Raw genomic sequence first — 12528 nt, forward strand, 5'->3', positions numbered from 1 at the left:
CTCAGAGCCGGCCATCGTGTGGTGCTGGTTTGGAGATTCCTAGGCGCCAGCTGACACCCTGGCGTGGAGGTGAGGGGCACCAGCCGCCATGCTGCTGGCCAGGACACCGTGGCACCGCCCTGACGGCTGGACATCCAACACACAAAGGCAGGCAGACGGGACCAGGTGGGATGCACGGGGGGAAGGGGTGTCCCCCACAGTTCAGGACCCTGGCTGCCCACCCCAAATCTGCAGGACTCCATTCTGGGGCCCTCAGTAAACCTGGAGGCTGTGCTGGAGCTGGGTGCCGGCCGAGGGCTGGGGGCGTGTCGCCCGCTCTGGAAACCCCCACGTGGTGGAGGGTGGCCTCGGGACAGCTCGGGACTGCGGTGCCCCTGGAGCAGCAGCCTCCTGGCCCAGCCCACACCGGGGCCTCCAGGCAGGGGAAGGAGGGCATCTCGGGGGGCCGGCTCTGCCTGGCTCCCACACCCAGCCCCCTCCCAGGACACCATGTGGGGGCAAGGGCCTCCCCCAATCCCTACAGCCAGCGTTCAGCCGTGCCTCCGACACGCGTGCCCCTGTCCCCAGCCACAGCTCTGAGTCCCTGAGCTGGCCACCCGTGGCTAAAACAGAGAGGTTGGCAGAGCTCAGCCCTCAGGGGGGTGTGGCTGTGTTCCCCCCACCCCCACGCCTACGCTGCCTCTCCCTGGCACCTGTTACTCCCTTCCCTGGAGAGAGGAGGCTGGACGGAAGGTCACCCAGAGCCACCTGCACTCGGCGGGACCCGGAGAGCACGCCCGGCCGCCGGACCTCCCGCAGAGCTGGCGCGTCTGAATGCAGGTGCAGGAGGGGGCGGAGACCTGCCTGGCCAACGGAGCCGAGCGTCCCTCAGCTGGAGCGGGAGCCAGGCCTGGGTGCCCACGAGGCGGTGAGCACTGGCCCAGGGCGTGGAGCCCAGGAGAGAAGGCGCCTCCGCCCCCACGAGTCACCCATGCTGCCCAGTCCTGTGAGCGGCGTGGGGGGGCAGGGGGCTCATCAGGAGGAGGCGCAGCAACCCAGGCGGGGGCACTGCAGGCTCTCGGAGGAAGCCTGGGTGGGATGGAGCAGCAGCCCGAGAAATCAGTGGCTCAGAGCTCTGGAGGATGGGAGCAAGGACGGCCGATGTGTGACGGAGAGGCCGGCCAGGGGGGCGGCACTGGAGGTGCCAGGAGAGCCCTGGGCAGAGGTGGCAGGTCAGACCCACGATGCCCCCTAAGGAAGGGGCTCTGGGCAGCTAGTGGGACAGTGTGGCTGGACCTCCTGGGCTGTTCCTCTGTCAGGACCGCAAGCCTGGGCCTCCAGGGCGCCAGGGACACACCAGCCACCAGACACCTGCCCTGTGGACAGGCCGGCCCGGCCTAGATCCCCCTCCTGGGGCCCCCCAGCCCTGCCCGAGGTGGATGTCAGCCAGGGAAGGGGCCACAGGGAGCTGGAACCCCGCTGGAGGGTGACCACCAGTGATTCCACCCTCAGCTCACTTCTGAGCAGCCGTGTCCTGCCGGGAAGGGCGGCCCGCCCGCCCAGGGTCGGTGGGAAGGTTTCTTCTCCACGGAAGTGCACTTGGGCGGGGTCTTGTCTTGTTAGCGCTGCAGCACTCGACGGGGTCTGCTCTCCAGTCCTGCCGACCACGCGCCCGGTCCCTCGTTTGCAAGGACACTCAAACGGCTTGTCCAGCAGTTCCAGCTTCACCGTGAACCACAAGGGGACCCCTCTGGCTCCGGAGCCCTCAACCCGAGTGGAGAGCAGACGTCACTGTGCCCACATCACAGGCGGGGGCCGGGGCTCAGAGCTTGTTCCGGGACCGCCGGTCTGAAACCCTGGCACCCGCGGGACTCAGGTCTGTGTTTGTCCCTGTGGGCTCTCCGGCCTGGCAGGACCCCGGGCACCAGCAACCTCGGGTGCGGAAACTGAGGCCCGCAGATGGAGGCACAGAAAGTGTGTTTCTGGTGTGTGCACGCCGGTGCCCGTGCAAAACAAAACTATGGACGGGACGTGACAGGGGAGCCGCCGGCACGGGGAGGAGAACCCTGGGCTCTGTCCTCAGTCCGTCCCCCACTCCAGGCATGTCCCCCCCTATCGGCAAAAGAAGCCACGGCCACACCTGCCCACCTGCCTGGCTGGGTAAGGACAAGCCAGCAAGGACGGCCTGTGGGACTGACCGAGTCCCAGCCTCTCCTCCTGGAGCCCGTGGGGTTTCCCAGGCTGTGGACGGTGGGGGCGCGGACCAGAGGCCGGCTCCACACACGGGGGCCTGCGGGTGCAAAGCTGTGTGCAGGGAGCCCACGTGTCGTGTGTGTGCGTGTGCGTGTGCGGGAGAGCTGGCTGAGCCACACGGGTGCCGCACGCCCACGCACCTGTCCCGAGTGGCTTCTCCACGCCCACCCGGGGTGGCGTGAGGACGGGTGGGAGGTCCGTTTCCACCCTGAAGACAAGGGCGGGGACAGGCAGGAAGACGCGCTGTGAGCAGGGGCCCTAGCTCCCAACCAGGTAGGAGGGGGCCCCGGGAGGAAGGGGCAAGCGGACCGCCCGCCAGAGCACTGGCACCCTGGGCGCCCAGTGGGTCTGAGGGCCGGCCGTGGGCTCTGCCTCCCCTCCCAGCTCCCGAGAACTGAAATAAAGGCAGTGCCCAGGCAGCCGAGGGTCCTGCCAGCAGAACCTTCCGGAGGGAAAAGCACTCCCAGCATCCATCCACTCCACGGGCTCTAAAGAGAACATTCCAGAACCATGCCCAGGGACCCAGCTGCTACTGGGAAGGGCGAGCGTAAGGAACAAGTGTGAGGATGGCGGGAAGGGGGACAGGCTCCCCTGTCAGGCAGGATCGGGGATGTCCGATCGCCCCGAAATGTCGTTATCACCACCAGCAGCACGTGAAGGCGCAGAGGAGGGGCTGCGGGCCACAGGAGGCGTGGGGACTGCAGACAGGCTCCCCGCCGGCACACGGCTGGCCCACAGCTCCGGGGACGGCCGGGGTGTGTCTGGGCGGAGAGAAGTCAGGCAGGGTGATGCCGGCTGGGGCCGGCACCTGGGCCAGGGGTCCTCCACCCCTGCAGCAGAGCTCACGGGGGGGAGGGGCAGGAGCTCCAGAAGACGAGAAAGACTCTGCCGGGGGACCCGCCCCCCAGCCCAGGCCCTTCCCAAGGACGCCGCTGGCACCGGAAGTTGGAGCTGGGCCTCCCGTGAGCGGCAGGACGGGGATTCCAGGGCCCGCTCCTCTCGCCGGAGACAGTGGAGCCTCCACTCCGGGCTCCCGCCAACCGCGCTAACACACACGAGGACGCCACGGGGCCCGGGAGCCCCCGCCCAGCTCCAGGGCGGCAGGGAGACAAGTGTCCCGATCCTCTGCCAACCGCTCGCCCGCTCCGGAACGCCCAACAGCGGCACTGCTGCGAGGGGGCGGCACGGAGCCGAGCCAGGGGCCGCGAAGTGCAGTGCGTGGAGGGAGGTGCGGGTGGGGGCTGAGCGGGCCCGTGTGGCCTCCGGGACCCCCGGCCGGCCCAGGGCCCTCACAGAGCCACCCGCGCCAGGGGTCTGTGAACAGCGTCTGAGGCAGCACTTGGAGAGGACACCACAGGCCGCGAACAGCCCCAAACCAGCAGCCCGGTGGGCCTCCCAGGCCTCAGGGCCCCTCCGCGCCCAAGCCTCTGGCACGCAGGTGACCGGGGTCCACCCAGCGAGTCTGCCTGTCACCTGGCTGTGGCCCGCGGCACCCTGCGTGACAGGTGGCGTTCTGTAGAGGTTATTAGCGCCAGAGCGCCGCGTTTTAATGCAGAAACCAGCCGTTCTAAATCAGCGCAGCTGCGAAGCTATATAAAGAAACGGGGGTTTTAATGTTCTGCTTTTCTGCCCTTTCCTAGAGCCACATTATCATAACATTTTCCCATAATTACGCCATAAAAGTCACCTGGAAATACTTCAGGCCGGGAGAGTTGATCTACACGTTTCACCCTGTGGGTGTGGAGTGGCAGGTCCTGTGTGGGGAGCTCCTGAGCAGGACCCGGCCGGAGGCAGGCCCGCCCAGCCGCCCTGTGGACACTCGGCCCTCTGGCCCTGCTGGGGCCTGGGCCCTCCTGCCACGGCTCCGGGGAAGCAGACAGGACCAGACCAGGGAGGGGCAGGGCAGGGCGGGGCGGGCAGCCTGCCCGGGCGTCACCCAGCAGGACGGCCTTCTAGACCTGCCTCCCCGGGGCCCCTGCCCGCTGACACCGGGCTGTGGAGTTCAGCTCCCAGGAACCCCGCCCACAGCGGCGGCGAGTCTTTCTGGGGCTGAGAGGCACAGACGGCGCCCACCGGGCCTTCGGTAAGAACACAGTGGGAGCAGGTAGGCGAGGGACAGACTTCCACCGCGGCAGCTCTCCACGAAGCCCCTGCGTGCTCCACCCCACCCCCTCCAGAGCCTCAGAAATGAGATGCGAACAGCGGGAGAGTGACGCGCCATAATCTCCCCTAAATATGCAATAAATTGTATTTATAAAGGAGACGCAGCATCGGGGGCCCACGCTCAGTTAATATTCTAATGGATTAAGACAATTTTGAAGCTGCTTGTAATTTCGTCTCCGAGCTGCTGCAGAGGGCACGGGATTCAGCACAAAGACACCACTCGATGCGGAGGGACGTCTGTCCGTTGGAACAGCTGCCCCCAAGGGCCACGTCGGGGCGGGAAGGCGGCCCAAACCAGCGCCTTCTGACCCGAGGCCACGGCCGCGGCTTCCCCAGACCAGGAGGAGGCAGCCACGGCGGCCCAGCGCTCTCCACTGCCGGAGTCAGCTCTACCAAGCGCCGTCCCTGCTGCCAAGGGGACGCGCCCAGGGACCGAGGATGCATCTTAAAGAAAGCCACCGCCCCCCACCCCCCTCCTGCTTTTCCTGGCAGTTCTTCCCCAACAGGAGAAAATGACAAGGCTGTGTCACTATAGCAACTAGCCCCACCGGCGGGCTGCAGGGCTGCCTCTGGCCAGAGGGTGGCGCCCGTCGCCCTGGAGATGGACGCGAGCCGCCGGCGAGGCAGGGAGGCCGGTCCCCGGGCCCAGAACCGTAGGCGCGACACCCTCTCCCCGAGATCCAGGCCGAGGAATAATCCGGTTTTCTCTCCGTCGCACCGGGAAGTGGGCGCCTTCCGCGCTGCAAAGACAGGCTCGGATTGACAACGCAGGGCGACTGAATGCTGAAGGAGACGGATCACTTTCCCTAATTAATATGATACAAATGTATCTGCTTCCCTAGCACCGAAACGTGGCGAGTAATAAAAATCCCAACTGATAACAAAAACAATTTACAAACAAGGGTGCCGGCTCTTCCCCATCTCCGAGCTCCTGGGAAGGGGAGCGGGAACCACAGGGGCTGCTGCAGCTGATTTTATTGGCCTTATCAGTTCTTTAAAAAACAAAGTATATATATATATATTTTTTCTCCAGGACGGCTGTTCCAGGCTGTAAATTGTTATTATGTCTATCTTCTCTTTTAGTGAAATGCATTAATTTCTCCGAGTGCGTGTCTGGAGTAACAGGTGTGTGCCGATCACTCTGCCGAGTGGATCGGATAAGAGGGCGGGCGACCCAGCTGCCCCCAGCTGCCCCCAGCTGCCCCCAGCTGCCCCCAGCAGCGATTTCTGCGGCCCTGGACCTGCTACTGGACGTCCTCGTCGGGTGGGAGGGCCACTCCCAGAAAGCGGGGCCGGCCTCCTCCAGGCGGGCTGAGCAGGTGAGGCGGGTCTCAGGGCCCTCCCTCCCCTGAGCGGAGGGCAGGTCCCGGCCTCTGCTCAGACCACGGACGTGGAGCAGGCGGGCCATGGGGACCTGTGAGAGCAGGCGGTGGGGGAGGACGGAGGGGCTGCTGGCAGCAGGGACCCGTGGGGATGGGGAGCCGCTGGCGGTGCTGGGGGTGTGGGTGTCAAAGCCACGGGGTGGGGGTGCCCCGTACTTAGCAACAATTAGCTGCTGCCCCCCCCCCCCCCGTGGACTGCCTCCAGGCCAGCCCGCTGTCTCTGGTACTCCGCTGGGCCCCAAGGACGCTGCCGCCAGGGCTGGCCAGAAATGGTGTCGGGGGCTCAGAGTGCCACAGCCCCTCCCCACACACCAGTGAAGGAGCCCCTCTCCCAGGACGCCACCAGGAAGGGCTTTCAAACGGCACTGCCTCCGTGTGGCGGGAGTTGATCTGCAGTTAACCCTCTCTGTCCACGAGGAAGCTTTGCTGGGGCTCCCCTCCAAACCCTCAGATGTCTGGGAGCACAGGCTAAACAGTGGGGGCAGGGCGGGGGGGGGGGATGGGAGCAAATGTCACTCAAACCCCAGACTCGCTCCTGGCATTGCAGCTGAGAGTGCTTTCCCAGGGGCTGTGCACACCCCAGGGGCTGCGCCAACGGGGATTCTGGGACACAGCACTCTGGGGACCTTCCTGCTCTGTGACCCCTCCCCACACGGTGCCCAGCAGTCTCCAGCAACTGCAGGGAGACAGGCCACCGCCCTGGAGCGAGCGGGAAGATTCTGGCCCTGGGTGCCTGGTTTGCCTCGCGGTTCTGGAGGGCTGGGCCATCCCAGAATTGGGTGACGGCGCCAGGGCCCTGGGCTCCGTGACCCCTGCATTCTCGTTGGGGAAGAGCGAAAGGCTGGACTGGGGCTGCAAGGTGGTGGCTGGGGCGGGAGGCTCAGCGCTGGCCTTTTGTTTTTTTTCATTTTAAAAGAATCCATATTTTTCCACCACCTCCTTCGCCCATGCCCATGTGGATTCTCTAAGACGGGTGTTCCCCAGCACCCTGCCTTTCGTCCTGCTGACAAGGGAAGCCCCCCCCCCCCCCGGCCTGTGCCAGGCGGCCAGCCAGGGAGCCTAGCGGCCGGTGCCATCCCGGCCAAGCCCGTGCCCAGGACGCTGACCACCCCCCACCCGCCCCACCAGCTGCCAACGCAGGACTGGAGCACTGGCCACCCACCCCCACTCCAGTCCTGGGACTGTGCCCCAACTCCGAGCACCCACCCCCACGCCGTTCTCCTAGACGGAAGCCTGTGCCCACTTACCCCAGCTGACCCTGAGCCAGGCACAAGGTCCCCCATGGCCCCCACGCACCTCAGCCCTGGCCAGAGCCCCAGAGCCCAGCAGCGGGCGACCCCAGCCCTAAACCTGCCGCCCCCCCGCCGACCTGCTGGGTCACCGCCTCAGACCCCCAGGACGTGACTCAAGAAATGCCGCGGGGGCTGCTTAGCCCACCCCTCACTTCTCCGTTTTTGAGAAAGCTCCGGTGAGCCTGCTTCCCGGGAAGGCAGAAGCCCCAGCCCCTGTCCCAGCCCCGAACCTCACTCCCGCCTGGGGCGCCCCTTCAGGGCTTGGCCCCCGCCCCCCCTCCCCCCCGCGGGAGCGCAGCCGGCAGGCAGCGCTGGGCAGGGCGCTCCGCTGACCCCCCAGCAGTGCCGCGCGCCCTCCGACCTGCTGCCGCCTCCTGAGCCGGGGCGCGGCCGGGAATTGTCGGCTCGGCTCCGATCGCCGGTCTGGGCCGGAGCGGCGGCAGCGCGCCGGACAGCCGCGGGCATCGCCGCTCAGGGACGCGCCGCGCCACCCCGGGCCTGGCGCCCGGCCCTGCTCGGGAGTCCGGGGAGGGAGTCTCGGCAGCTGCGCCGGCCTCTGAAGTGCCCGAGCGCCAGGAGGCCGGGCGGCCCCTCACCCCCCTGGCCCCGCGGAGGGCCGGCCGGAACGCGGGGGACGGTGCGCGCCGAGCCCGCAACTCCGCACAGACTCCGGGCGGCCCGCGAGGCGCCGGCCGGGGCCGGGGACAGTGACTGGGGCCCGGGCCGGGGGGGGGGGGCGTTCGGGTGCCCCACCGCGCGGTACTCACTGCAGTAGGCGATGAGCAGGCTGGCCAGGATCATGAACGCCCAAAAAGTTGAGGACATGCTGGGCAGCGCGGTCGCATCTTGCCGGCTGCTGGTCCTGGGCGATGGCGCCATTGAAGCCGCGGCGCCCGCGCGGGGGGCAGCAGCGCGTCTCAGCAGCCGGCCCTGCCCGCGCCCCCGCGCCGGCCTCCACGTGCGGGCCCCGCGCGCGCCATCCTCCTCCGCCGCCGCCGCCGCGCCCAGGCTCCGGCCCACCTCGCGCCCGCGCCCGCGCCCGCGCCTGCGCCCGCCGAGCCCGGGGACTCCGGCCCCGCCACCCTGGGCGTCGCTAAGCGCCCGGGCTCGGCGCGCCAACTACCAATGCGAGGGAAGAGCCCGACGCGCGTGCCTGGGGGCGCCGCGGGGGCCCCACGCGGCCCCGGGACTGGCGCGGGAGGCGGGCGGAGCCTGTGGATGGTGCGGGCGTCCCCGCAGCCTGGGCACCTCTCGGGGAACCGGGCCAGGGCAGCCGAAAGTTTATGGACTCGGGCGCCCTCCTCTTACCCCTGCCGGGCCTGCAAAGCCGGGAGAGGAGGTCGCGCCTGGGGTGCTCGCCCCGAGTTGTTCCCAGGGAAGGGTGACCGTCGTCCCTGTTCTTGGTTGTGCGTTGGGGCCGTCGTTCCCCTCCCCCCGCCCCTCCCCCCGCAGAGCAAGGGGGCCTTCCCTCTCCCTAGGCCAGGCACTGCCAGGCAGGGACACACCTGTCTCTTGTCCCTCTGCTCTTTGCGTTGGCCTTGGTGAGCTGTCCCCTCACCGTCTCCCCACCAGTCTTGTGTCTTTAGCCCCCAGTCCAGGGGCTGGTCCCCTCCAGGGGCACTTCCTGGGCAGGGTGACAAAGACTCTGTTCAGGCGCAGAGCTGGTCTAACCACAGAACTGGCTGGTATCTGTGAAGGACAGGAAGGTGGAGAAGGTGCGTTTTCCCAGGCTGGTGGCCCCCACCCTCCCCGTCCTGTGGCCTAGGCGACACGGCTGCTGGCCAGGCGCTCAGTGGACCTCCCGCTCCTGCCCCTGGGCTGCGGCTCCGGCTTCTTCGGGACGGGCAGGTGAGTGTGCAGTGAGAGAAACCGGCCCTCCCGGGCGGACTCAGGGGGTCTTCCCAGCCCGAGGTGCGAGGAGGGGAAGCGCCGGAGCCCCTCCCAGGATCTATTCCAGGGCCCAGGCAGGGGACTGACATCAGGGAGAAGCAAAGACGGTCACGGAGTCATCCCTGCCCCGGGAACCCAGGCTGCCAGGTGCAGACAGCTCCCCAGGACACGTGACAACTGCACCCCCACATGCATGTACATGTACACCACACACCATGCACATGCTACTCACACAGATACACACCCCACTCACGGATACCACACGGCACACTCCCTGTACATGCACCACACACATGTACACACGGGGACACATGTATGCACACACACACCACTCACAAACAATACACATACCACTCACAGACACCACATACCACACTCACCCCACACGTGTGCATGTGCACACACATGCACCACTCACACACATACATGCACCACACGCTGCATTCCCTATCCGCAGCACACACACACTGATGTACACACGTGTGCACACAGCACACATGAACACTCACACCGCTCACAGATACCACGCACCAAGCTCACACTCCCTACACCCCCACACATGCACATACCACTCATACATATACACACAGCACACACAGATGCCATACACCATACGCACAGCACACGACACACATGGGGCACACATGTGGGTCACGTGTGCACACACCATCCATGTGTGTGCATGAGCACACACCGCCCACACTACATGCGCAGGCTGGGTTCCCACAAACGTCTGTTTCTGCCCGAGTGGAGCTCCCTTTCCCTCCTCAGTGTGGGCCCGACCAGCCCCTGCACCCCTGCTGGCAGAGAGGTGGCAGCTGGACCTGCGCCCCGGGAGTGGGGGCTTGTAGCAGGGAGCCCCCCGGGGCCTGAACCTCCGCCTTTACTCTGATCCCCGCCTTTCATTCGGCCACGGAGGATGCGACTTCTTAAACTGTTCCCCAGCCCTCCCCCTCCTGACCGCCCCGTGGGCGTGTTCTGGACTTGCCTTCATCGATCCTCTATTGAGCGCCTGCTGGATGCCGGGGCCTGGGCGAGGGGAGTGAGTGGGAGGGAATGCTTTCTGGCCCCAGGGCGCGGGGGTGGCCAGGGGCGCAGAGGAGGAACATGAGAAGCACAATTCTGCATGGCCAGTGCCGAGATGGGTGGGGACGAAGAGCCTGCTGGGGCAAGAGCGGGGAGTATTCTGCCCCAGAGCAGCTTGCAGGGTGCGTGAGGTTGCACCCAGAAGCTTCTAGGACAGTGCTGTCCAGACATTTCTGGTGCCACACCCAGGACACACACACACACACACACACACACAATCGAAGTGGAGGTTGCTCCAAACCCCCTCCTCTCCGGTTTTCCCTGCCCTCCACTCTGCCTGGACTCACTTCCTGAGATGCTGGCTGCCCACCCCAGCCCCCCTCCCCTCTGTGTGCTGTCTTGCTCCTTGCAGGGTCGCTGTGGAAGTGGGGAGTTTGGGGTGATGCTCCGGACACAGGGCGGGGGGCGGTGGCTTCTGTGCCAACTCGATCTTGAAGCTCGGACCCTGAGATTTTTGCAGCTGCCACTTTAGGGGGTTGGTGTGTCAAAGAAAAAAATCAATGGCACCAATTAAGGATTTTACCTGGGACGTCAGGAGAGGGACCGGAGTGGCCGGCCTGTGCAGGGGGAGAACTCGCGCCCCACCCTGGATGCAGTGAGGGCCCCGTGGGGTTTCGGACACGAGTGGGGGATGTCGGGCGTGGAAACTCGGGAAGAGGATGCGTCAGGGAACAGGGAGGTTTTGGCTGGGCTGAGCCGACAGAGCGGCGGCTGAAGGCAGCCCTGGGCTCAGATGTTACCTGGGGGACAGGACAGGGGTGGTGACAAAGGCGATCAGATACTGGGGGTGGGCGTCTGGCTACACGGACTCAGCTGGGTTCTTGCTGAAACGGGATCGAGTGAGGGCACCGATGGGCTGAGGAGAAGGCTCAGGAGCCCGGCCAGAGGCCGATCCCACAAAACTCGCTCTGGGGGAGAAGCTGGGATGCCGAGTAGTGCACACTGTGGCCTGAAAACTCCCGCAAAGAGGAGGGCTCGGAGCCCTGGGCGCTTCCAGCTCAGAATCCGGGGTGAGGGGCCGTCTAGAGCCCAGGCCAGGCCAGAGAGGGTGAGGAGCAGGGGTGGGCGATGAGACAGGGGACTCGGGCCACCCCATCCACTGTGGACACAGCCAGGGCCCAGCCCGGAGATAGGGCCTGCTGCTGGCTCCGGGTGCCAGGGAGAGACCGAGATGGGGACTGAGGGGCTGGGGGTGGGGAGCAGAGCCCTGGATTCCGTTGCTAGGAAACGGAAAGCCGAGTTCTGGATCCCGCCGAACCTCCGAGTGCCAGTGTGTTGCTGCCCATGGCGGGGTCTGATTGCCAGGACTGACAGGACGTCCAGTGTCCAGGCCCGGATGAGTTCGTCAGAGGAACGCAGCGCCACCTGCGCTCTGGGCCGCGCAGACGAGGGACCGCACTTCCCCAGCCCCTGAGGAAACTGGGAGTGTGACCCACTCCAGGGCGGCAGTCGCGGGCCGCTGAGACCAGTCCGTGGAAGGGGTGTCCTGTCCCGGACAGGGCGCCAGGCCCTCGGGGTGCACGGGGAAGGGACAGGTGGGTGGAGGAGGCCTGGCTCCCGGGGTGGCAGGCCAGGGCCCTCAGTCCAAGTTCGGCAGCAACCTCAGCCCCCTTTCTCAGGACCAGGTGTCTCTCCCCGCTCTGCCTTCAGAACCAGGCACCTGGGCATGGACTTTCGGTTCCCCTGCTTCTCCTCGGGGGCCTCACTGGGCTCCTTAGGCCGATGGGCTCCCAGATGCCCTGAGCCCCAGGCTGAGGGTTTCACTGGGGGAGGTGTCGGGGGTCTTCTCCGAGGGGCCGTGGGACGGGACCTGTGCCTCAGGACAAGGCAGGAGCCACTGTGTAAAGAGCTGGTCTCTGCACAGGAGGCAGCAGGAGGGGGCACCGCCGTGGGCCCGGCCATTCCTCCTGCAGGCAATTGCAGGTTCTCCCTCCAGGGGCCGCTGCCTGCCTCCCTGCCGCCCCCGATGCGCAGGGTCAGGTGGGCCAGGTGGGGAGATGGGCAGGACAGCAGCTGCCCACAGGTGCCGCAGTCCAGGTGAGGCCCGGGCTGGCTGCTTCTCTGCGGGACCACTGTGAGGATGGGGGCTCACCTCAGGGCTCCGGAGCCCTGGGGGTGGAACTGGTGGGCGGGAACTGGGGTGCCACGGATGGACCACCACAGAGATGTCGGAACGACTCCACGCTTCCGGCTGGAGACACGGGAAGGCGGCAGTGACGTCCACAGGCACAGGGGACAGACATCGAAGTCGGAGACACCACCACTTTCCCGAGCTCTCCGACTGGTGGACAGACGGCCATCCAGAGGGGGTGGGGGGAAGCCACACCAGCGTGAGTGGGGCATGAGGGTGGGGAGCAACCTGGCTGAGCACTCGGCACCCGACCTGTGCAGGGCAGGGGGCTGGCGGGGCGGTGTGTCCTCTCCAACACCAGCCACCGACTTCATGGACAGACGCAGCCTGAGTCCTGGTCACAGAGTTGCGG

Source organism: Artibeus jamaicensis, unplaced genomic scaffold (assembly GCF_021234435.1).
Source record: "Artibeus jamaicensis isolate MK-2021 breed Jamaican fruit bat unplaced genomic scaffold, CSHL_Jam_final contig_233, whole genome shotgun sequence".
NCBI classification, from domain to species: Eukaryota; Metazoa; Chordata; class Mammalia; order Chiroptera; family Phyllostomidae; genus Artibeus; species Artibeus jamaicensis.